Below are 24496 nucleotides of genomic sequence, written 5' to 3' on the forward strand. Positions count from 1 at the left end.
ATGGCACAAACTAAGCACGTGAGGAGAAAGACTTGAGAGGGGCTTTTCCACGCTGACGGGGTCAGCAGCCGAAGGCTTCAGGAAAAAATTATAATAACAATTAAAGAAAACAGAAACGCTGAACAAAAACAGACAGTTTTAATAAAAAGTAAAGTATTTTACAGTAAAACGTTCGAAGTAAAACTAGTCAAACTAAATCACTAAGGACTTTATTGATCCCAAGGCCTTACCCTGTAACCGACATGTATGATTTCAAATAACATGATTGTATACAAAGGGCAAATGCAAATACAAATGGGTTACACAGGGAGCCAGCTGATTATTAATCGGACATTGCCCAGTCGTTCATATTGATCACCTTCTTTACAGGATTAATACGATTTGCTCCTATGTGGATAAACCCCAAAAGGATTAAAATAAATCAATAATCTTATTCAGAGCATTTGACGCTTTAGCAAATTACTTCTTGAAAAGATGTCCTGCTTTGCATATCCCCTGCTTCCCCAGGACATGTGAAAAAACACAAATAAACCAGTTGGTATTCCTTTGGAATGGCGTTGATGATCCCACATCACGGCAGCCGTCACGTAGTAGAGTCAGAAAAATCAATGTCAAGTCTCCTGAAAGCCAAGGTTGCCCTTCACCGAGAGGCAAGGACAAACCCTGGGCCACCATCGCCGCTGATCTCTTATCTCGCTGTCTGGAAGACCGCTTCTAACAGCACATGCCGGGCGGTCAAAAGATTAGATCCAAGTGCTAACATTTTAGAGATTATTCACATAAAAAGGCTCACTTCAGGGATAAGGTTTAAATATAATATTTACCGTAAAATCCGGACTCCAGAGCACACCTTCCGCACTCTGTACATTTTATAGCATAAAACATTTTGTAGATGCATAAGCCGCATCTGAGTATAAGCCGCATGGGCCCGAATGGAAACGTGATATATTTACAAAGAAAGATGGTACACAGAAACAGTTTTTCGCTTAACCCCTTAAACTTTTGATATACAGATACGTAGCAGTAAGATGTCACCAGTCACATAAATACATCATGCCACATATCATTGGAAAGCTTCAAATCTTGGGATTCAAGATATGCAGACTATACCAAAATATTCTTATCAGAGAAACATCACAATCAGTCGGAAACAAGATATCTCCAAACTTTAAAGCCGGCATAACTCACCTACACGTCCCCTGGCCGTCTTCAACTTTGTTAAATGTCTGCGAAAATGGCCTCGTTACATCAATGACAGTCCATAGAATCAAACCATGTAAATGTATATATGTGATATTTGATAAGATCTTGGGCCCAACTCCGGCCCGAAATGTGGGTTTTGTTCGGGCTTAAAATGTTAACCACTAAGTCAGGCTTTTCTCTCACCTTTATTTTCTTCTACTTTGTAATTTATCTACACAGCATGCTTTTACTTTTACTCAAGTAATTATTTAAATCAAGAAAACGCTTACTAAATTATCAGTTTAATTCAAAATCACTAAATCCAAATACATGTTGGGGTACAAAAAGCGCAGCTTCCTTCTTCAACCTCCCTCACGTCAGACATAATTTCTGTTTCTCGCCAATAGCTTTCAAGCTTTACAAACCGTCTTTCTGCTTTCGGACAAATAGTTCACTATTTGCAGCTTGTATTACGCAGAATATGATTTTTTTTTGGTGCCTTTTCATTCAGTTTCACTTATGTCCGCTGCATGTCGCAAAAATGCACACTTCAGCGCCAAACTGTTAATTTAAGAGCTGCGCGTGCATTGCACGCTTGATTCGAAGGACTCTGCCCCAAGTAAACCCCGAGTTGCATATTTCAACCGAAACCCACAGTCCGGTGCTGAAGTAAGTGCTGGAGTAAAGCTTCCTGTTTATATTGGCGGCAAATAATAGTGTAGGGCTGCTGCCCGTTCACATTGAAAGGAGAAGGCTGAGGTGAATAGGGCAAGAATGACTTGGACGCTTCCCACGGAAGGTGTTCCAGGCATGTCATGTCCCACTGGAAAAAGGCCCGGGGATGACCCAGTCCATGCTGGAGAGACTCTGCTGGCATGGGAACACGTCAGGATCCTGTGGGCTAAATTGGGTGAAGTGGCTGGGAATAGGGACGTCTGGGCTTTCCTGTTGTGGCTTCTGCCACTGCAACCTGACCCTGGATAAACAGGAGCTGACAGATGCATGGATGGATTTTAAATTGTGTATGCCGTCTAACATTTTTTATTTAAATTATTTATTAATTTATTTTCCAAAAAAGACCAATTGGGTCTCGCCCATTTCAGATCTAATCCAGATTGTCCGGGTCACTGGTAGCAGATGACAACGTCATTGTAAATTGTTAATATTGTCACAATATTCTACATAGTCTGTCATGCTATAAGTTAATTGGTGCATCCTTGTTGTAAGTTTTTTTTTTTTTTTTTTTTTTAATTAAAGTTACTGTTACTTTAAATAAAAGTGCAGGCAATTTTTACAGCACAACGTGTTTGCCTGCAATAATTTTCATGTGCAAACTAGAACCCACCGATGTTGGCGGTTAGCGGTCACGAGCATTAAGCGCTCTCTAATGGTAGCAAGTAAGAATTTTGATGTAAATAAAACTAGTATATTACATATCTTGTGTTTAGAGGTATTCCTATAAAGAGATACCACTGTATAATATATATATATATATATATATATATATATATATATATATATATCAGACTTTTAACAAGTAATTGTTTTTTTGGGGGGATAATTTGTTGACTAATGTAGCTATAATATGTCTTATTTCCTGTCCAGAATGAATATAAACCAGTCTGGAATATAAAAATCTAAAGCATGAACTTTAATTTGATGCATAAAAGCTCATTTCATCAATAAATATTAGCTTTTTGTGGAAATCAACCTGTTATATCGATTGAATTGTGTGTTTTTAAAAGGGAAATTAAGTACTATTTAGTGCCTCTCAATGGTACAAAGGGTGTAAACCATTAAAAAAAAAAACTTTATTGATATGAATAATATGCAAAAATACATGAACAATGATATAAATGTGTAGTTTTGAAATATCGTAGTTTGATAAATTTGCATTCATCTTACATAACATTAGGCTCATCTATAAGGAGCTGACATAATTGTGGGCTCTCTTGCTGTTACGGGTACCTGTTAAACCAAAAGCCTCATGCAAAACAAGAAGAAAAATGGTGTAATTTAGTCACTTTCATCAGTCTCTGTAATTGGTATCCTTCCTTGTGCTTTTTAGCGCTCTTTTTCGGCTAACGACATCTACTGATGAAATAATGCACACTGTCCCTTTAAAGAGTATTTTCTAAATTTGTCAATATCAAATGGACTGCTTTTATCCCCAAAATTCATTAATAGGTATAACAGTGTTGTTCATTCTATAAAAAAATAATATTTTAGAGACGTTTTTCACACGATATTCAACGTTTTGGCACAATAGTTTGTGTATGTATAAGTTGTAAGTTGAATTTGTTAGTAAGTTGCTTCAGTGTTAAATTCTCTATGTTTACGGTTTACATAAGTACGTGTACGTATAAGTAACTTGCATTGTTTTGTACTGAAGAAAAAATATTTAATAAAATAATAAGCTCCATAGAGATAAATCAATTTAAGTTCAACTTACTTTTTGAAGATGGGCTTCAAAAAGTGGGCGACTTCCTCCTCCGCGGTAGAAACGGGACAAATAAAAAAGCGATCCAGCCATTTTTTTTAAACTGCATCAAGCTTTCTTATTCCACTTTCATTTCAAAAGAAACTGCTCGCCTCTTCCTTACACTTTACACCAACCATATTGAATGGATTCACGAGATATTAAACAGTCAAAATGTCAAAGTTCTTAGCGCGCTGGAGATACAGTAAGGTATGTTTTCACACGAACTAGAAAGAGGAAGCTGATTTCTTCGGTGTGGATGCTGGGTGACCTCTCACAGTGCCAAGCACTACAGTAATGTCCTGTACACGGAAAGAGGTGTGCAAAACAAACTCTAACCTACACCAACCGAAAAAATGTTCATATCTACCGTTTTTTTGTAAAACAAATGGTCATAAGTAGGGTAGCGTCTGCACTGCAAAATTGTATTAGATGAAATAAAAACGCTGCTGGGTGTAATTATTAAAATATATGTATAGTTAACGTTTATGTGATCTTTAATTTTAGTTTAGATTTAGGAGGATCTGAGGTATCCTTATATATCCATATGCTATTTTTAGAATTCGCAGGCTGAGCAATTCTAACATCACTGAGGTTTTCATGTAAAGTCCATTCAGCCCAATTTTCTCTTTTAAAAGTCAGGTAGAGGCTAACTGAGGATTTAATGAAGCGAGCCCTGAGAGGCAGTACCCTGCCGATCTAATGTAGATCTCCTTGAAGATAACGTTCGGAAAATGACTAGAGTATCGTGCCCGATCTGTATCTAAGACGCACTGTAATGGACTAGGTCCAGGTCACGATAGCCATCTAGCACACAGCTTTATGGACTGGTGCGGCCAAGGTGAAATTCCACGAAACCCCCTGAAAATGAAAACGTAAAATGAAACGCAAAAGTTTTGACAATTCTGACGCTAATCACTATTCTGGAGACTTCATTATTCTTGCGAGGAGTCCATTTAATAATTGTAGAGTCACCGTGCTGATGTTGATTGACAGGGCTAGGGGGAGGATGCACGGTGCGACCTTGAGCAGCGAGGTGTGTGAAGGTCATTGCCGGTCCGTTGGGCTGCCACTCTCAGGTCGGTCGGATGTGAAGCGTTTTAAAGGGGAGCAGGCACCGTTATTGGCAGCCTCACTCGGCGAAAGTGACAGCGTGGATCGTGTGTGATGCCGACACATACTCAATGCTCAACTTTAAATTTAAGTCGCACCCAAAAGTCCCAAATTAGCCATACATTTGAATATGCGCCCTTCAATCTGGTGTGTCTTGTATGTGGGCAAAATCGTAAATAAGTTGCCGAATTTATGCAATTATTGATCAGTCAATAAATGTTATCAATGACCATATTTGCATAACAGTAGTGGCAACAGAGGTCAAACTGGATATAAATAGTCAGAACACAGATATCTAATCAATAGGTAGCTAGGGACATGACTAGTTTTTCCATAATTGCAGAAGATTGGATGCAACATGAATTGAACCCATATCACGGTTGGAAGAGCGCCTGATCCTGTCCACTAGCCCACTGGTTCTCAACTGTTTTTACTTCAGGGCTCACCAATTCAACATAAAGACAAGCTGTGACCCAAATCAAAAAGAATGATTGTTGAGTTTTAGGCAAACATAGTAAAACATATCTACATAGAGCAAGAAAAAAGTACCGTATACATTCTCATATACTCCTACTTAAAATAAGTGTACCCTAACATCAATTATCATTCCATTATGTAGTTAATGAAGATCAATATATTGGTAAGAAGTTAAAACATAGAACATTTTTAACACATTTACTGTACCTTTCCAGCAGTGCTTCAATGGCAGACATTTGTTCACCATTTCCGTTTTACACAATTGTTAGCTTCTTTGACACAATCATAGTTGGCACTGTTTTGCAATTTTGATTCCCCCTATCACTAACTTTCTTGGCAACCATTAATATGGACCGGAAATGGAAATAACAGCATTTTTATAACAGTAGATATGGTCAATCTCAAACGCTTGGGGCGGCAGTGGCTCAGGAGTTGATTCCCGAATCCTCCGTGTTTCATGTCGAAGTGTCTTTGGGTAAGACATTGAACCCCTAATATCCCCAATTAGCAGGTTAGCGCCTTACATGGCTGCACGGCTGCTATTGGGAAATGTGAAGCCCACTGTAAAGCGCTTTGGGAAGTCTTGACTTAAAAAACGCTATATAAATGCAGATCATTTCATTTCATTTCGATTGACTAAACAGAAACCGAGCAGGGCATTATCGATTGTTTTCTTATTACCATTATTTTGCCAAGGACTTTTGGGTCCTGAACCAGTTTTGGGCCCTGACCCATCAGATCTTGTAGACAGGATCCAGCACTCTCCATGCCATGATTTGGGTTTGATTTCTGTTGCATCCAATGTTATGGAATTGTGAACAACTGCTCACCTCTTCCTTACACTTTACACCAACCATATTGAATGGATTCACGAGATATTAAACAGTCAAAATGTCAAAGTTTTTAGCGCGCTGGAGATACAGTAAGGTATGTTTGCACAAGAACTAGGAAGAGGAAGCTGATTTCTTCGGTGTGGATGCTTGGTGACCTCTCACAGTAATATCCTGTACACGGAAAAAGGTGCACAACACAAACTCAAACCTACAGCAATGTCCGGATACCAATTCTGAGCTCCCATCATCACTTTATGGTTTGATTCCCATTGCCTCCATTGCTATAAAATTGTGGTCAGCGATACCATATTCACTTATTAATAATTGCATCAATGTGGTGACACATTTCCAATTTTGTCTGTATATTAGGCACACTGGAGTTTAAGGCTTGAGTTCAAATTTCTGTCAAATTTGGGGTTTTCGGGTGCACCTTATAGTCCGGAGAATATGGTATATGCTCTTTTTTTAAACCATATACAAAACTTAGTCGATTGTCGATCAAGACATTTGTCGATAAACCGTGGAACATGACAAAACTGACTGGCACAGACCACTTAACATTTCTGAAATGTACTGTTCTTCAGGATTCGTGCACTTGTGAAGGGTACAAATGCAGAGTTTTGAGAGCAAAACAAGCCAAAACCATCTAAAAAGCTATGTCACCTTTGCACAAAATAAAAAATAGTCCTGGAAAAAAAGGACACCAAGTTCAGGTAGGTATTCGGAGAGTGAATGTTTGGAAAATGTCAGTCAACAACTTGAGTTCCAAAAAGGTTCTTTCGGTTGAACTTTTTACTCCAACATTTTTTTCAAATCAGTTTTTTGAGTGTATTTTCTAAGCAAAGGCACCGTTCATTCACAGGGAGTTCTTTGTTCATTCTGTTACGTAATGAGACTGTCCTGGTTATTAACAACGTTAAATTGGAATAAAGGTTTATTTTCAGAATTTAGCAAATATAGTGTTTAACAAAAACTAACTGGTATCAATATCGAAAAATAATGTATGATTTTTTTTTTTCTTTTGCACATGATCTAAATCGCCCCTCCAAATAGTAAAAAAAAGTGCAGACACATGGACACGCATAATTTCAAGTGAACTTAATCAAATTTGGCCAGTGGGGCATTCATCTCGGGGGCAACGCGGTTGGTGTGGGGAAATTGGATCTAGGTCGTGTTTTTACAAGTTGTAATTAAGGCCACCGGGGGGGGTAAGGGAGATAGCTGACATATAGTAGGAGATGGAGCCATGTACCAGATAAGGAGGCGAGGTGAAGAAAGGTGTTTGGATGACTAATGACTTGCAGGGATAAAAACAAATACAAAATACACCACTGTTTGTGCGCCTTTTAAAAAATAAATATACAAAGGCAGCTCAACACTTATCTCATACGGTTTTGCACTCCAATAATTGCAACATGCTCTGAAGAGATTTCCTAAAAAAGCCTTCAAGGGCATCGCGTTGTACCTTAGTCGTGAGCACATCTTATTCATCCATTATTATTATTCATGTGAATTTTGCAGTTTCACTAAAGCATTAGTTAACTCTATCTAATATAAATGTAAAATATTTTTTCATTTCTAAAATGTGTTGGTGTGTATATGTGTGTTTTAGTGTGATTTATAGGCTCCGAAACGGCTGAACCAATTTTCGTCAACATTTACACAGTCGTACTGTGGAACTCCGCGAGTGTCTTTATCTAGGTTATAGGTTAAGGCACAGGTGTCAAACAGGCAGCCCGCGGGCCATATCAGGCCCGCTAAGGGATTGAATCTGGCCCGAGAGACAACACTCAGAGAAGCGCAAGAGAAAAAAAGGCTGCAGGTTGAAATATATAACTTGATGTTGCCAAAGCGAGGTGCCTCTCACAAAGACACTGTACTTATATTTATTCCTCTCTCTCTTTCTTTTCCACCCCTTTTATCCCACTCTGTCTCTTTCACTCTCTGTGTCTCTCTTTTTCTCTTCCTTTGTTGATCTTTGTCTCTTTCTCTCTCTGTGTCTTTTTAACTTATTTTGCTCTAACTTCCTTCTTTCCTTTTCTCTCTTTTCTATTTCTCTCTTCCTACCCTTCGCGCTTTCTTTTCTCTTTTCTCTCCCTCTGTCTTTCTATTTCTCTTTGGATTTATTTCTTCCTCTCGCTTTCTTTTCCCCCTCTCTCATGACTTTTTCTCTTATGTTTCTCACACTCTCTCTCTCCCTCTCTCTTTTTCTTTCTTTGTCCTGCCCTCTCTCCTTTTCCCCTCCCTCTTTCTCTTATTTCTTTATTTCTCTTTTTCTTTCTCTTTAATATACCAGCCCGGCCCCTGACAGAATTTTTGTTCTATCGTGTGGCCCCTGAGTTAAAATTAGTTTGACACCCCTGGTTTAAGGCATTCCCAGCAAACTTGATTTGAGTGAAATACTTTATAATATAATTAAAATAAAATAAACATTATGTTTAATTAGTCTTATTCTGCAAAGATCCAGCCTTTATGGAAGAGTGGCAACAAGAAAACCCATTTTCAGAAAATATCATAGAAATACCTGCTTGGCGTATGCAGGATGCCACATGTGGAAAAAAGTGCTTTGGTGAGATGAGACCAAAATTACTTTTTTGGGCTAAATCCAATGTGTTAGGTTTGGCATAAGAATAAAACCACACTTCACCCTGAAAACATGCCCAGTTGTAAAACATAGTGGTGTCGGCATCATGTTCTGAGTTTTTCTTAAATAATTTAAAATATAATTACAATAAAAAAAACATTTTCACTAAAATAAATCTTAAATTAGGCAAAAATATGTTTCCGTGTGCGGGTTAAGATCATTCGGCTTGTTTTAAGTATGCATTCTCTCTTATTTGATAAACAAAAAAACAAAAAAAAGAATATTTATGTGTGTATATATATATATATATATATATATAATTTCAACAACAAAAAAATGTACAAAATTTGAGCAAAATGGGTATATATATATTTTTTTTTGTAGTGGGTAAAAAGGATTTGCATTCAGTTACATGAAAGCTAAACTGTGAAATTGAAGTAGTACCGTCCATTGGGGAGTTTAACTTGGCTCACCTGAAACTAAAATAATAATTGCCAATAATGATGATGGCATTTAAATATGTTAGACAGAAGCTATATGTATGTTTGTTATCGTATAATTATAATTTAATATTGTTTGATTGTTTTTTTTTTAAACTAGGTATTCTTTCGGAACATTTTGCACAGGATTTAAAAAAAAAATCTTCAAATAGATGTGTGTTAGTTGGGGGTTTCTGTCATTGAAATCTGCCATCCTCATCTGATATATTTGCAAATAATAACATTTTAAATACACATCTTTGTTTCAAACTAGATTGGTCAGTGGAGGAAAGAAATAAACTTTACTCATTTGAATGAATAAAGAGGCATCCCAAACTCACGTTCACATATTTTTTAAAAACATTGTTTAGCTATAAGTATAAAAGTGCAGAGGGGGAGCTACATTGGACATATTGTTGTGAAAGAAAAGTTGTTACTTTAATTTAAAAGTATCTGCTTGTATTGGGGTTTTAGTGCCGATGGGTCATGGGGTTTATACAAAAAAAAATCAGGACAACAGGAGGGTTTTACGTTTTTTTTTTTTCCATTTATAAAATCGATTAAAATTGTGATCTAAAGAGTAACTGATAAAATTGTGCATTGTGATATTCTGTAGTACGGCATCACACCACTTGGTGGTGCCTCTCTTGTTTAGCCATCATACAGTCCCTATCAAAAGTATTGGCACACCAAAAACGTTTTGTCGTTTTGCCACAGTTCAGGCTTCAAACTTAACACTAAAAACATTTCTTCTAAGAATGTATAACATGTGAAACAAGAGCTTGAAGTGAAACCAAATTATTTCAACATTTTATATTATATTTACAACTACAGAACACGAAAATTAGGTGTTGCAAAAATATGCTCAGCCGACTGACGCTAGAGGTTCCCTGTTAACGTCTAAATGATCCAATGTCCCCCTTTAATGACTAAACAAGACAAACAGACTGCATTCAATCTCTATTTAAATGCACCTGTCGGGTGATGGTCTCAGAGGTCTGTAAAAGCAGACACTGGAGAACATTATAAGGACCCAAGAACAAACCAGGCAGGTCCGAATAAAGTAATGGAAAAATTCAAACCAGGAATAAGATATAAGAAGATTTTGCAAAGTGTACACATGTCCCTTAGCTCTGTACGAGTAATAATAATACAATGAAGACAGCATAAAACAAATGCAAACCTACCAAGACATGACCTTCCTTCTAAACCTTCTGCCCAAACATGAAAAAAACTAATCGTAGAAGCAACAAAAGACTCATAATCCCATTGGATTACCTGTAGGCATGCACACCAGAGGTAGAACAATCGGTGCATCAGTCAACTAGAAATCGTACTCTGCATAAATCTGCCCTTAATGGGAGAGTGGCAATAAGAAAGCCTTTTCTGAATGAATATCATATTAAGACCCGCTTGGAATTTGCAAAAAGCCACGTGGGACACACAAATAAATTGTGTAACAGTGCTCTGGTCAGATGGAACAAAAAATATGTTTTTGGGCTAATACAAAGCGTTTCGTTTAGCCCAAAAGTATCACATCACATCACATCACCCTGTAAACACTGTCAAACACTGTCAAAGCAGGGACTGGGAAGATTGTTGGATGCAGCTAAGTAGAGGGTGATTCTGTAATAAAAGCTGATGCAGTCAGCAAGAGACCTGAGAATGGGGCGCAGGTTCACCTTCCAACAGGACATCAACCCTAAACAGAAAGTAGTATTTACAATTGAATGGTTTAAACATATAAGTATACAGGTGTTTGACTCGCCAAACCAAAGTCCAGACCTCAATCCTATAGACTCTATAGTATAGAGCATTTTTGGAAACATCATGTGCACAAACAATCACCATCAAACCGTAACTTGAGCTGTTTTGTATAGAAGTATGTGCAAATATTTATTTTTCAACATGTCCAAACTTATAAAAACATACCCAAAACAACTTGTGGCTGTGATCAGAGCAAGACAAGGTTGTACAATGCATTGACTTGAACTGAATCAATAGTTTTGCAACGTCTACTTTTCAATTTTTCATTTTTAGCAACATAAGATTGTGCCACACATGTTGTTTTTTCTGAGTAAATATTTTAGTTTTTGTATTAATAAGTCTGTAACCTGAAATTGGGGAATATGCCCATAAATTCATAGGGAGCCAATTCTTTTACAAGGCACCGTAGCTGCACACAACCCTCTTATTTAATATTTTTACAGAGGGGAATGATGACTAAGATGTAAAGTTGTGGAGAAAAAAACCTGCTTTGACATATCCTCTCCTGCAGGAATGTAAGGTTTCCACATTTAGTAAATAAAGAGGTAGGGGAAATTAATCTCTTCAGTGAGGGAGGTGGAAGGCTTAATGAAATTGTTGATGCACAAATTAGACCCTTCTAATTGAATAAAGGGGATTTGGAGCCGGGCAAGCATATTAAGATACACTACGCGGAGATGAAGGAAACTCATAAAACCGGCGCACGACGGCGCCTCCGGGAGCCGGGTTGTCAGTCCTACGTATGTGTTTTCATTTCACGCCTGTAAATGTTTTATTCAACCTAAAAGAGGATATTTCCCTGCAGAACTTGCTACCGGAATGTGAAGCCGAAAGTGACCAAAAGTAAAGACTCTGTAAATGCAGCTGCTCTTTGTCCACTTTGACTCGCTATTTCCACAAAATTCATGGGTAAAGGTGCGAGTGGTTTTGCGCTTGCCGGAGCATGCGAGCAAAGGCAATGAGGCAAGTGGAATAACATTAGAGACAGCCGCTGGACGCGAATTGTCGTCAATGGGAAAGGCAGAATCCTTGCTGCAGAATCCTTGATGATCAGCGGCATTATTTTTCAGCATTATACCTCAAATCAAATCCAAATTATTTGTAAATATTTTTTTTAGCCAACAAAATGTCATTTAAAGTGCTGTAAAAAAACATCAATTGCATGATATTAATAAGACGATAAAATATTCTATTTGTTTCCCACCCAACATCTAATACAAGGACACACACAATGGTTAAAAGAAAATAAAAACAAAATAAATAATGATCGAAATATAATAAAGAAAAAGTTAACCATGTGAGGAAAGAGATGGCAACTGATGGCCTCAGGAAATGATTTTCTTCCATTGAATCACAGTGGGCACCCTCACAGAGCAAAAACTGTAAAACAAAAAAATAAACATTCAAAATAAAAAAGTTAAGTATATCACAGTAAAAGGTTAGACGTTTAAGTATTTAAATGAAAAGTGATAAATTAAAGGCTATTTTTAAAAAGTGGGTCTCGAGCCTCCTGTTGATAATGTCAAGGGATCCCGCAGACCTGATTTTTTCCGGCAGATCGTTCATAGATAGGGACCCAGTGGTGGGCCGTGAAGGCCTGCAAGGCCTTCTCTGCCGGCCAAAGAAATGTCAAAATCACAAGATATAAATTATATGTTGTCTAAAAATACTTGAATTAATTTCAAATTATCTGTCAGCTTCTTTTCACTTCTTCTCCCTGGTTGCTCTGCTTCCAGATGTGTGCTTTAATATTTAAGAATTCAACCAATCACATTTCATCCATTAGTTGCTTCTAGGCTCAGAAATGTACCGAGAGGCCTTCATTGTCTGTTCTGCAGCCCCTGAAGCAAGTGTCGACAAAGCTGTTGTTTAGCCAATTTGATTTTGAGTTGGCAACACCATAGCCTTGTAGCAGACATAAGGACACGTCAGCGGTTTCACAAACTCCGATTGTCGTGAGAGCAGTTAAGCCCTAGCTTGTAAAATTATTCTTTGACAAAGCTATTGGTTTATCCATTTACATTCCGCGTTGACATACAAAATCTCTTTAAAGGGCCTTGAGAAACACAACTGATTTAATGAGCCATGACTGGCCATGGGGAAGTAATCCACCAAAGCGACCGCGCCAACAGTAAAAAACATGTAAAAAAATACGGTTGTATTGATTTAATGACAAAAGGTCGGACAACTTCGATGCGGGCAAGACTTTCGCTAACCTGACCCAAATCCAATTTTCGGCCGGGTCAGTACAATGGAGTTCAGCCAAGTTTTTCTCTTGCTCACTCTTATTCTTTGTATCCACCCGTCATTGTTCATTGTATCTGTTTTTGCAGTTTTTTTTTTACTTAGATTTTGTTACAAAAGACAGGCTTTACATGGGCCCTTTTGTGTAGTCGTGACAAATACATTTTACTTCCAAGAGCTGGCTCATACAATGACAACCCTAATTCACACTGGAGCTGAAGGCGTAATTTGAAAACCCACGGCACGCCACTGTGACGACCAGTGACCCAATGCTGCTTCACCATAGGTTTAGGTCCTAACAAGCCACTGCCAGAGGATGTCGGGGACCATGAGGGCTAATATAGTAAAATTATATCAGAAAAGTAAGATCGTTAAGGCATTTAAAAATACTGATCCTGATACTTTTCACAGAACAAAATATATTTTTTTTTCTATTCCTTCTAAATTTATTATGGCTACAACTCAGACAGCCAGTTATAATACCTTTAACTGTGCCAATTAATTTGTAGATTAATTGACGAACACCAGCATTGGAGTTGTAACCTCAGACCATTAACCCTGGTGGAGCAGAACAACATGCATTCAACTGCCTTCAGAGAAGCTCACTCCTGCAAATGCATAGCACCACTTAAGACAGCCGTAACCTTTTATTATGTACCACAGGTGATTGTTCTTTGCTTTCAACCAAGTACTCCTATCCTGTAAAAAAAAAAAAAAAAAATGTCGAGAAATATCGGAAAAAAAAATATAATAACCAAACAATACCTGCAGACATGTTCATGGTACTGCTGACTTGCAAATTGCATATTCAAAACTAAAGGAGTGTAGAGTACTCTGAACCACTCACTATCGTCACTGTCAAGCTATGAATGAGAAAACAGTGGTAATCCAAGTACTAAAAATGACTGGAAAGTATAAAAACAAGTCCGAAAAGTTAATCCTAAAACGGAAAAGTACAACCAAATTCTGAAAGTACTAAAAGATGCGTTTAAGTATCAAAAAGTAGTAAAAAGTAATGAAACGTAACTAAAAAACACTAAAACATATTTAAAATATCTACACACTACTGAAAATAATGTTCTGAGAAATCCCAAAACTATGAAAAACTATTAAAATAACTGAAAAGTATACACAATTTAAAAAAAAAATACTAAAAGGGATAAAACTGCTGGAATAAAACATTATCAAAACTATGAAATGGTACTGATATTTTCAAAAATATAATAGAAAGTCCTTAAAAGTATGAAACAGAATTAAAAATTACTGAAAAGTGCTGAGAAATATGATGAAAGTTCGAAAAAGTGCTGAGTCATACAAAAGGTACTGACAATTCCTAAAAAGTACAAAAATTGAGTGAAAACACTAAAAAGTATGATTTGTCTAGGTTTCGATGAACAAAATTATATTCTTCAGCAGTTTGTTTTTTTAAAAAACACATTTTGGGCGCTAAAGATAAAATGAAAACAAATAGCCTAAAAAGTCATATTTCATTTTAAAAACAATGACCCAATTGTTTTTATTGTTGTTGAAAGAAATCCTTTTTTGTTGTAATTGCAAACGAAATAATCTTTCTGTTGAAAAAAAACCCTCCATATTTGATTATTGCATTAAATCTAATAGAAAGCACAATGACATTTACCTGAGAATAAAGGAGTTTGGGTGCATGTTAAAAACAAATACTGGGGTGACATGCTAAGATTTATTTTAGTAGTATATTATGGTATTTGGGCAGCACGGTGGCAGAATTCTGAGGTCATGAGATCGAACCTTCCTGTGAGGAGTTTGCATGTTCTCCCCGTGCGTGGGTTTCCTCCGGGCACTCTGGTTTCCTCCCACATTCCAAAAACATGCATATCAGGTTAATGGGTTGGTCAAAATTATCCCTAGGTGTAAATGAGGGAGTGAGTTTTCTGTCACTGTGTGCCGTGCGACTGGCTGGCAACCAGTTGAGAGTATCCCACTGTCCGAAGATAGCTGGGATGGGCTCCAGCTACCCCGAGACCCAACTGAGGATAAGCGGTGAAGATGGAGGGTGGATGGATTGTGGTATTTGCACAGATAAATACATAAATTTACTCCATGATTGAATCCTTCCACAGATCTTCCCAATTGGGTTATTTCTTTAACACTTTTAAACATACAGTTGCATGAATATACTGGTAACATCCGAAGTACTGAACTCTTCCACTTGGGGTAGGAAATCATTGACAATCCGGAAAGTTCATGCCACCCTTATCCAACCGGTAACTATGGTTGCAGACTTGGAGGTGCTGATCTTCATCAAGGCTACATCACATTCAGCTGTTAATCGCTCCAGTGTGAGTTGAATACCATTGCTTAAGGAAGCTAACAGTACCACATCATGACATATTGCACCCAATCTCAATCATCATCAGCATCCGACCCTTTCCAAGCCAAGGCTGCACCCAGACATTCCATGAACAAAATCTGTAACAAAAGGCAGCTTTGGCGGAGTCCAACTCTCACTGGAAACAAATCCAACTTATAGCCAGCAATGCGGACAAAACTCTGGGTGTACAGGGACCAAACAGCTCGGATAAGATTGTCCAGTACCCCATATTCTCAAAGCACCCCTCCCGTGTTTCCAGATGAACACAGTCAAATGCCTTCACAAAGTCTACATGTAGACCTGATGGGCAAATTCTAATGCACCCCCTAGGATGACTGTGTAGAGCTGGTCCATTGTTCTTCAGCCTGGGCATAGACCTTACTGCTCTTCCTGAATATAAGATTTGATGTCCTGTAAACCCAAAATGGACCTTAAAAGGGAGGCTGAGAAGTGTGTTCACCTGTAGTTCTTCTAAAAACGGGAAACAACACCCCAATTTGCCAATCCAGAAGTATTTTCCCCAATGGCTAAGCAATGTTCAGTTGAAGTGTCATTCATGACCCACTCCTAACATCCAGAACCTTAATTAACCCTGTGCTGATCTCATCTACCCCTGGGGCCATTCCCTCAAGAAGCTGTTTAACCACCTTGGTGACTTCAACCGCAGAGATAGAAGACCCGACCTCGGGGTCCTCAGACTCTGTTTTCTGACGTGAAGACTTGTAAGTGGAATTGAGAAGATATTTGAAGTATTTTGTCCACCATATCCTAACGTCCCTGATAGAGGCCAGCCGCACCCAATCTCCACCATGGTAATAGCGTGCAGCATTTTTTTTCCTCAGTTGCCGAAAGTTGGTCCAGAAATTATTTAAAGACGTCCTGGAAGTGCCTTCAATGCCCTCTCCAAACTCCATTTCCATTTATAAAAAAAAAAAAAAAAAAAAAAAAAAAAAACTTGCATAACTCCATTTGGAAAGTACCGTAAATTCCGGACTATAGAGCGCACATGATTATAAGCCGCAACCACCACATTTCGGGGGAAAACCGATTTTGTACATGCACAAGCCGCACCTGTATATTAGCCGCATGCGCCCACATTGAAAAAACGCAATAAAAACACGAAATTGGGGGTTTTGGGGTTTTTAAGGGTTATTGATCTATCTTCGTTATTCATTATCCATTATCCGTTATCGGGTCAGTTCATAATACGCTACAAAGCCTAGGAGCCGGGACACTTACTCTCAGCCAAAAGGCCAAGCTAAGGTCCTAGCCCTAAAGCCTTGCTGCGATCATTGCGAATGCACCGTTCCCGGAGGTACTGCAATACCGGGCCGATGCGTGGAGTGGACAGAGCAAGCTCATATTCCATCTCCGAAATGCAAAAATCAAAGATAGTGACTTCATAGAAAGTACACAAAAGGCCAAGCTAAACACGAACTTAACCCATACCCGACACAGTACAAAAAACACAGCCGTCAAAATGAACGGAAAATGATAACGGTACTTAACATTTAATGCAGACCTGCAGAGTCCAGGTGCCTGTTGAAAGTAATGCAAGGAAAAAAGTGTATGTTTCCAAAAGTAAGGGTGGGGAAAAATATATATCCACTATTGTCGGCCGCATCCACAAACACGTCTCACCTTTACTCCACTTCCCATCAGCCCGCTTTTGTCCCGCCCCTTCTTTCTCATTTGCTCGTACAAAACATATCAGAATAAGTTTCTAAAATAAATACATTACAAAAATATACAGTTTCAAATACATATTATACATTGTTACACATATTTACAAAGAAAGACGGTACACCGAGAGAGTTTTCAAAGCTTTAATAATAATATTATAATTTTCATCCCAAACCGTGCCTGTGAAGGGTAGCAAGACGCTACTGGGAACACGCTCGCAACACGTCAAGCAGCTCTGTTAAAAAAACATACCGTACTTATAGTGAGTACGGTAAGCTGCCCTCATCTTCCTCCCTATAGCTGACGTCATCAAAGTCGTCTTCCTTTAGTCTGGGAAAGAGTCTTTGTCATATAGACGTCGTCCCACGCTCCCCTATTCAAAAACACGCTAGCATCACGCTCGCAAAGTAAACTTTGCTGGCGATAGCTCCGTTTCCTTCTGTATCGGACTGCCCGATTGCGATCAGCTTGTATGTTGCGTCATGTGCCTTTCTTTTTGCAATTCGTATGATGAATATATGTCTACACTAATTTAATTTGTGCACAAGCTTAAAAGTTGCAGTCTAAATCTTACCTCTTGTACTCGAGCGCCGCTAGCAGCCGTTAAAAAATGACATAAATTGGCCGCATCACTGAATAAGCCGCAGGGTTGAAAGTTCGGGAAAGAAGTAGCAGCTTATAGTCCGGAATTTACGGTAAGTTAAAAAAACTCTTAAAATATCGGTTTGGGGTTATTTCTGCACATGCGTCCCACAATCCCCACAAGACTGCATCATCGTATCCTGGATTTAATTGGTGCTGCCTTCACTGAGTCCGACAAGCATCGTCAAGAATCACTAAGGATTTGCATCTACGCGATTAGAGGCCATTACGCGCGTAAAGTGCTTAACTAGCCACCGATTATAATTGTGGGTCATACCACCGGCTTTCAAGATGAATCTCGATGACTGAAATCCTAGCACACTGTTCATGGTGAGATATATAAACAAGCTTTTATTAGAAGTTTTTTACCTAAATCACGCAAAAAACAAGTGCCCCTTTTTAAATGCTCTTTTTTTCCCGCACAGACATCAAGACCTGACAAGGATGACAGATTAATACCACAGTCTGAGTGCTACGGCTCTTTGTCCATTTGAATATTTATCTGTGCCATCTCCATTTTGCTGTAAAGAACGGAGGGGGGGAGGATTATTTTGTCACATCCTGTGTTTAGTGTTTTTCCATTTGATTGGCACGCCCAGGCAGCAGTGCTGGCAGGCCCAAATTACACATTGCCTTACTGGCTGCAAATTGCAGAGCACTTTTGTGTAAAAAGGGCGGGGAGGGTAGTGGTGGGGAAAGAGATTTTGGAGGCAAAAATTTCATAAAATAAGCTATCAACTATGGATGTTAGGAAGATGAGATCATTTGGAAAAACAAAAACACATTTTGCCAAGGATCGTATCCTGTCAGCAACCACTCAATAGCACAGATCAGCTAAAGGAGATTTTGCGAAATTAACAGGTTGCAGCCGGGCATCACGTCCGAGGGATTAGTGGTCCAGGAGGAAGAGGGGAGGCTAGAAAGCAGAGCTACATCACAGACCACTTGACGTTAACCTGAAATGTTTCTATCATACAAAGGTATTTTTTTTTTCTGAGAATCTCCAAGTCCAGAACCTTAAAACGCTCCTGCAGCTGAAAATTACTGAAGCCAGATAAACTGGATTTAGCTTTTGTTTATCTAGCCCTGTGGCTAGACAAACCATATCGGCCATTTTTCTTTATAATTAGTCACGACTTCCATTTTCCCTCTTCAAATGTTTCCCTTTAATTTGCCAGGTTTTAGGTAAGTTCTTTCCATGTCAGCTTTAGAGTTGCAACTAATAGTCAACGTCCATTGAAATATCCATCCATCCATCCATTATCTGCACCGCTTATCCTCATTAGGGTCACGGGGTGCTGGAGCCCTTCCCAGCTATCTTCGGCCAGTGGGCAGGGGGACACCCTGAACAGGTTGCCAGCCAATCTTAGGGCAAACAGGGACAGACAATTCGCTCGCTCATTCACACCTAGGGACAATTTGGACCGGCCAATCGACCTGACATGCATGTTTTTTGAATGTGGGAGGAAAGCGGAGTGCCCGGAGGAAACCCACGCAAGCACGGGGAGAACATGCGAACTCCACACAGGAGGTTCGATCTCATGACCTCAGAACTGTGCCGCACATGCGCTAACCGCTGCGCCGCCGTGCTGCCCCATCTATTGAAATAATTAGTCAAAAAATGTGTTTATTTATATATATTTCTTTTGAATGAAAGTAAAGTAGACTATTTCCTTTATTAAGTATATTCTTACAATGCGAAGTGAATTTAAATAGCCTGTATAAAAATCCACCATGCTTAAATGTTTTTGGATTACTTTTAGCACTGCTGTTCCAGGACTCGTAACACATTAGGAAGCTGGGAGGGGGAAGGCTTGAGGAAGAGTGGAGGGTGATTTTATGTTTTTGTTTTGTTTTTTTGTTAGTGTAGCCCAGAAATGGTAAATGTGAGAAATGCAGACCAAATGTCAACCCAACCCCAAAATAGATGAAAAAAAAACAGAGTTCAAGTAATGATACACACAAGGAAAATTGGTACAATGAAAAATACATCTTGTATTTAACACACTGTGGATTTATATAAATAATGTTCCGATAACCCACTAGCGGGTTTGGGTTGCTAAACAAAAGTCATGACTTCACGATGTCATCAGTCACTGAAATGTGCCATGCCAAATATCGTTGGAAAGCTGAATCTCTTGGAATTCAAGTTATGATGATCATTTCCAAACGTAATCATCCCCAAAGCATCACGATGAGTCTGAAATAAGACACCAGAAAACTATAAAGCCGGTACAACTGACCCAAAAAGTGCTGTAAAATTCCACTTATATAAGTACTCTTCACCAACATTGACTCGTTACATCCCAGACCAACCAGGGAATCCAACCGTGTGCATTAATTACTCCAAAACACACTATAATGCTGACAGATTTAAAAAAAAAAAAAAAAAAAAAATCTGCCTAACAAGCATCCCTGCATTGTTTGACAGTCCTTTTTGTAATCAGTTTTTTTTTCGCTCCACAATTCCTCTTTAAAAATACTCAGATGATTTCCAATATGGCGGTTAGCTTGTGAATTATTAATTGACATCACTCTCAGCTAATTGTATGCTTTTTTTTTCCACTTTTCTTAGCCTACTTTTTCCTATGAATGCATGTACTGAGAAAGCAGATATGACCACTTTGGCTTCAAAAATCTTAAGCCAATAGTCAATGATTCATATATTAATTGACCAATTGTTTAGACAATAAAATTCACAACATTATCGTATGCAGTTTTATGGGGTGTATTCAGATCAAAGTCGAAGATAAATGTGCGATTATGCAACCCGGGTTTTTACGCGCAACTATCACACGGAAGTGAACACAATCAGTGATTGGCTTCTGGAAAGAGAAGTCAAACATCTACCCTATTTTCACACGCATTAGGTGCACTGTTTTAAAAGGCGCACTCTCCTTTGTTATTTATCTTTTTTTTTTTTCTATCGGCTCATATGGCACACTGGTCTATTACACTCAAGTCTCACGTTACCACCTTTGATACCACAACAAGTGTACGTATCAAAAAAAAAGTAGTAGTGTTTGACTCTTTCATCGCGAAAGTTAATAATTTGTGAGAGATATACAAGATATAAACTCTCTATTGGCAGAATTACTCAGATGAAAACGCTCATTTAGGTTTTTTTTTTTTTGGTTTGAACAAATTTATTGACACTAATAACAGAAAACAATCATGACAATCTCAACAGCAATTAAGCACATTCACAATATTATATTCTATGACGTTTTTAACAGCAAACACAAAGTGAGGTTTGAACAACCCTTCTTGAAAATCTTATTAGCAAGCATATTCACAATTTCATTATATAACATCTTTGTTAGTGTCAATAGATCCGTCCAGGCCAAAGTCGATTGTCCTCGGTCTGAACAAATCCACCGACACCAACAGCAGCAAAACAAACACGACAATCTCAACAGCCATCAAGCATATTCACAATTTTTTTATATCTGACAATATGACGTGACGATATGACGTTTTAACATTTTTCCTGACATTTTCAACATCAATTAAACAATTTCAGAGTTATTTTCTTTTAACAGTAGTTAATCTCCCTCGCGAATAGAGCGGGCACGGCCGAGCAGCCATCTTCCCAGAAACCCCGGCCGTACCGTCTCCATCCGGTCAGGAGGCGTGGTTTATTGACTTGACACATAAACAGGAAATGAAGTCACACATAAGCGCGACTTGACAAGAAAATGAAATAAAATTGAGAAACATATTTACAAAGAAAATTGAATTAGACTGATCTTTGAAACGTGACCATGTGTATGTGGGTGCTGATGGTTTTTATATTCCTAAATATAAAAACAAGTTAATTTCATAGCATGGAAGTCTGAGAAATACACATCCAAAAACAGTCAACTTTACACATTTCATGAGAACAGACAGTGCTACAGATATGCAGAGAAAATAATGCGGAAAATAAGTAAATAAAATAAGCAAAAAGAAAAATCATAATAATGACATGTTTAACTCTACCCAAAGGGCAAATTATTAAGCATGTATCATTTTCATATTGGCAATGTTTATCATTTTCAAAAATTTAACCCAATAAAATAAAAAATAAATACACAATTTTAAAAGGTAGGTTTGAAAACAGACCAAAATCGTCTCTATCCTTCAAATAGTTCAAGAACAGCATTTAATTGGCCTTTCTTGGATTGTGATTTTAACCGAATTTTACAGGAGCGTCAAGGGGTCAATAAACATGCTCTATCTAAAACCAATAAAGCACAGTGATCAGTCGAGACATAAAGCCATAAATAAACCATTTTTACGAAACAAATAAAACAATGAAATCAAGTAAACATGTTTAATCCACTAAACCAAGATTCATTAGCAGCAGTAGAATAGTAAATAAAACAAATATTATGTCCATTTTCTGACTTACATTCTGTGGTCAACTAAAAAGTCTGTAACAGAAGTGTTTGATAATTCTCAACAGTTTGAAATCAAACGGGTTTAATAACTGACATGTGTTGTTTTTAATAATTATAATTAATAAAAATAATTAATATTTTAACAACGGACATTTGTCCTTTGGACTTATTTAATTTCAAATATGTTTGTCAAGCACAGTCTGGCATGACATTCATGCTCCCTTTTTTTCACTGTAAATGTGGAACTGGAGTCGTCCAATTTCGTTGTCGCAGCATATCCCATGTTGTAACACTGACAATAAAGGCATATTCTATTCTATTCTATTCTATTCTATAGATAAATATACTTGGATAAAATGTACAATGCATGTCATCAAAACCGTATTAAATTGAATGTTACTTGAATCTTACCAAGGCAAGGACTCCGTTTTGCTCAACACTCCGTCTATTCCCTTAAAGGTAATATCATTAAACAAGAGGTCTGCTTTGCAAATTCCCAAATAGAACTGCACAATTAAACAAAATCGAATCGATATTGCGATGTGACGTAGTGCGATTGTATAATCGCAAGATTTTTGGGGGGGGTTTATAGTTCCGTGTTTTTGAGTTATGGAGTGTTTGGCCAACCAGAATTGTCAGTTTACGTTTTAACTGTGCCGTCCAATAAGACGCACATTTTAACAGTACTAGCCAATAACGGCAAGGCAAAGTTCGTAGCACGTAATGCCAAACACCCATGTGTGAGCAGAAAGTAACCCTAACAAAGCTCCCCAGAAGAGGGTGATATTTACTTAAGGTTTAAGCATGTCAATACTATCAAGGACTCACAAAAAAAAGGATAAAAAAATGCACTTTTCTTTTAAAATCGAAATTGCAATGCGGGTCTGCAACCCTACCCTAAAACTTAAACAAGTTATTATACATGTACTTGATGTTGACAACGTCATTTCTCAAGTGTTCCAGCTCGAGACCATGTTGCGCTTGAACTGCCCTCAGCAGAAGGTATCCTCATGTAGAGATACTTCTCTCTGTTGTTAAAACAAGTTTGGTGACACTAGTCAACAATGGAATTAATCGTCGACTATTCCTTTTTTTGGCGACAACGTCGACTAAACATTGCAGCCCTAGTCACCCAATTAAATCCCCAAAAGGTCTCTGGAGAACGATGGAACACCAGCTTGGTACACTTTCCATACAAGCAGTTTTGGAGTTTGGACTAGCTTGCGGCTTTTAAGCACCATATCGACTACCCGTCTCAGATTGCACTCCATTTGTGAAAGGAGCACCGGCTGTTTTGATGCCGCGTCCTGTTCTATCTCGAGAGCTACTCGAGCTCGCCGGGAAGTGGTGGGACCACGTGCTCTCTTCAGCCACTTGGCTGTGTCTCCTTGGCTGCTACCTGGCAACAGAGTTTCCTCCACTTGCTTCTTGCTGCAGCAGCAGTGACAAATACCCTAGCACAATATAAATAATTATGGTAAATAATAGGTCTTCTTATGCAAATTTATTTTGTTTTTGTAAAAATGTTCTTTGGGTATCAAAACGTACCAACTAAAATATTTTCCTATAAACTACAGCAACTAACCATTATCATTTCACTCTGTGACATTTGATGATTTGATACAATCTATGAAATAATATTTCTAGAGCCTGTGTCCCATACCAACACATATACCACTTGAAAATAGTCCCTCACCTGCATTTCCTAAAGATCTCAGTCTTATTTTCACTGTATTTTTGGTCATAAATAATTGGTTCTAATTAATGTGCAAGCAGAGTTGTTCTGTAAAACTGTCACAAAATACTGCAAACAAGAAGGATATGGATGCATTTTGGGGAGTTTGCTATGTGCCCACTCCTATTGCTAGCCCAGTCATATCTCTCTTGGTGCTCGTCTGGCGTTTTTGGGTGCTTGGAGTTTGTTCTTTGGGGATATATCATAACATGTTTCAACAGTGAACGCAGATTGTTTTTTTTTTTCCATATAAAGGATTACTGAGAGACGCAAAGCCAAAGCGGGTTTGTTGGTGTCACACTGTGAGTTTACACTCTAGTTGAAATATGCCTCATAATATTTTACCGAACCAAAGACGCACCTTGATGCTTTGGCTTTGCAATCATTACAATTAGAAAGTCACAGTCACCGCTTTTATAACATCTCTGAGCCCGAACGTACTCGTGAAAAGAGTCTGGCTCGTGGACCAGACTTACGCAACCCTTGCCCTATTGTATGTGTGACAGAATGAAATTCAATGTTCCTGTCACAGCTGGCATGGCTACC

The 24496-nt window shown here is 38.2% G+C and overlaps 1 protein-coding gene and 1 pseudogene across 7 annotated transcripts in view; one reads left to right on the plus strand and one right to left on the minus strand.

The window, feature by feature from the left end:
• The window catches only part of nrxn2b (neurexin 2b), a 631720-nt gene that overhangs the window by 186254 nt on the left and 420970 nt on the right, over window positions 1–24496 (plus strand). The window lies entirely within an intron of this gene.
• On the minus strand, window positions 16802–16938 carry LOC148356428 (U2 spliceosomal RNA; annotated as a pseudogene).

The sequence above is a fragment of the Urocampus carinirostris genome, chromosome 11 (genome assembly GCF_059441175.1).
Source record: "Urocampus carinirostris isolate Australia breed hairy pipefish chromosome 11, RoL_Ucar_1.0, whole genome shotgun sequence".
NCBI classification, from domain to species: Eukaryota; Metazoa; Chordata; class Actinopteri; order Syngnathiformes; family Syngnathidae; genus Urocampus; species Urocampus carinirostris.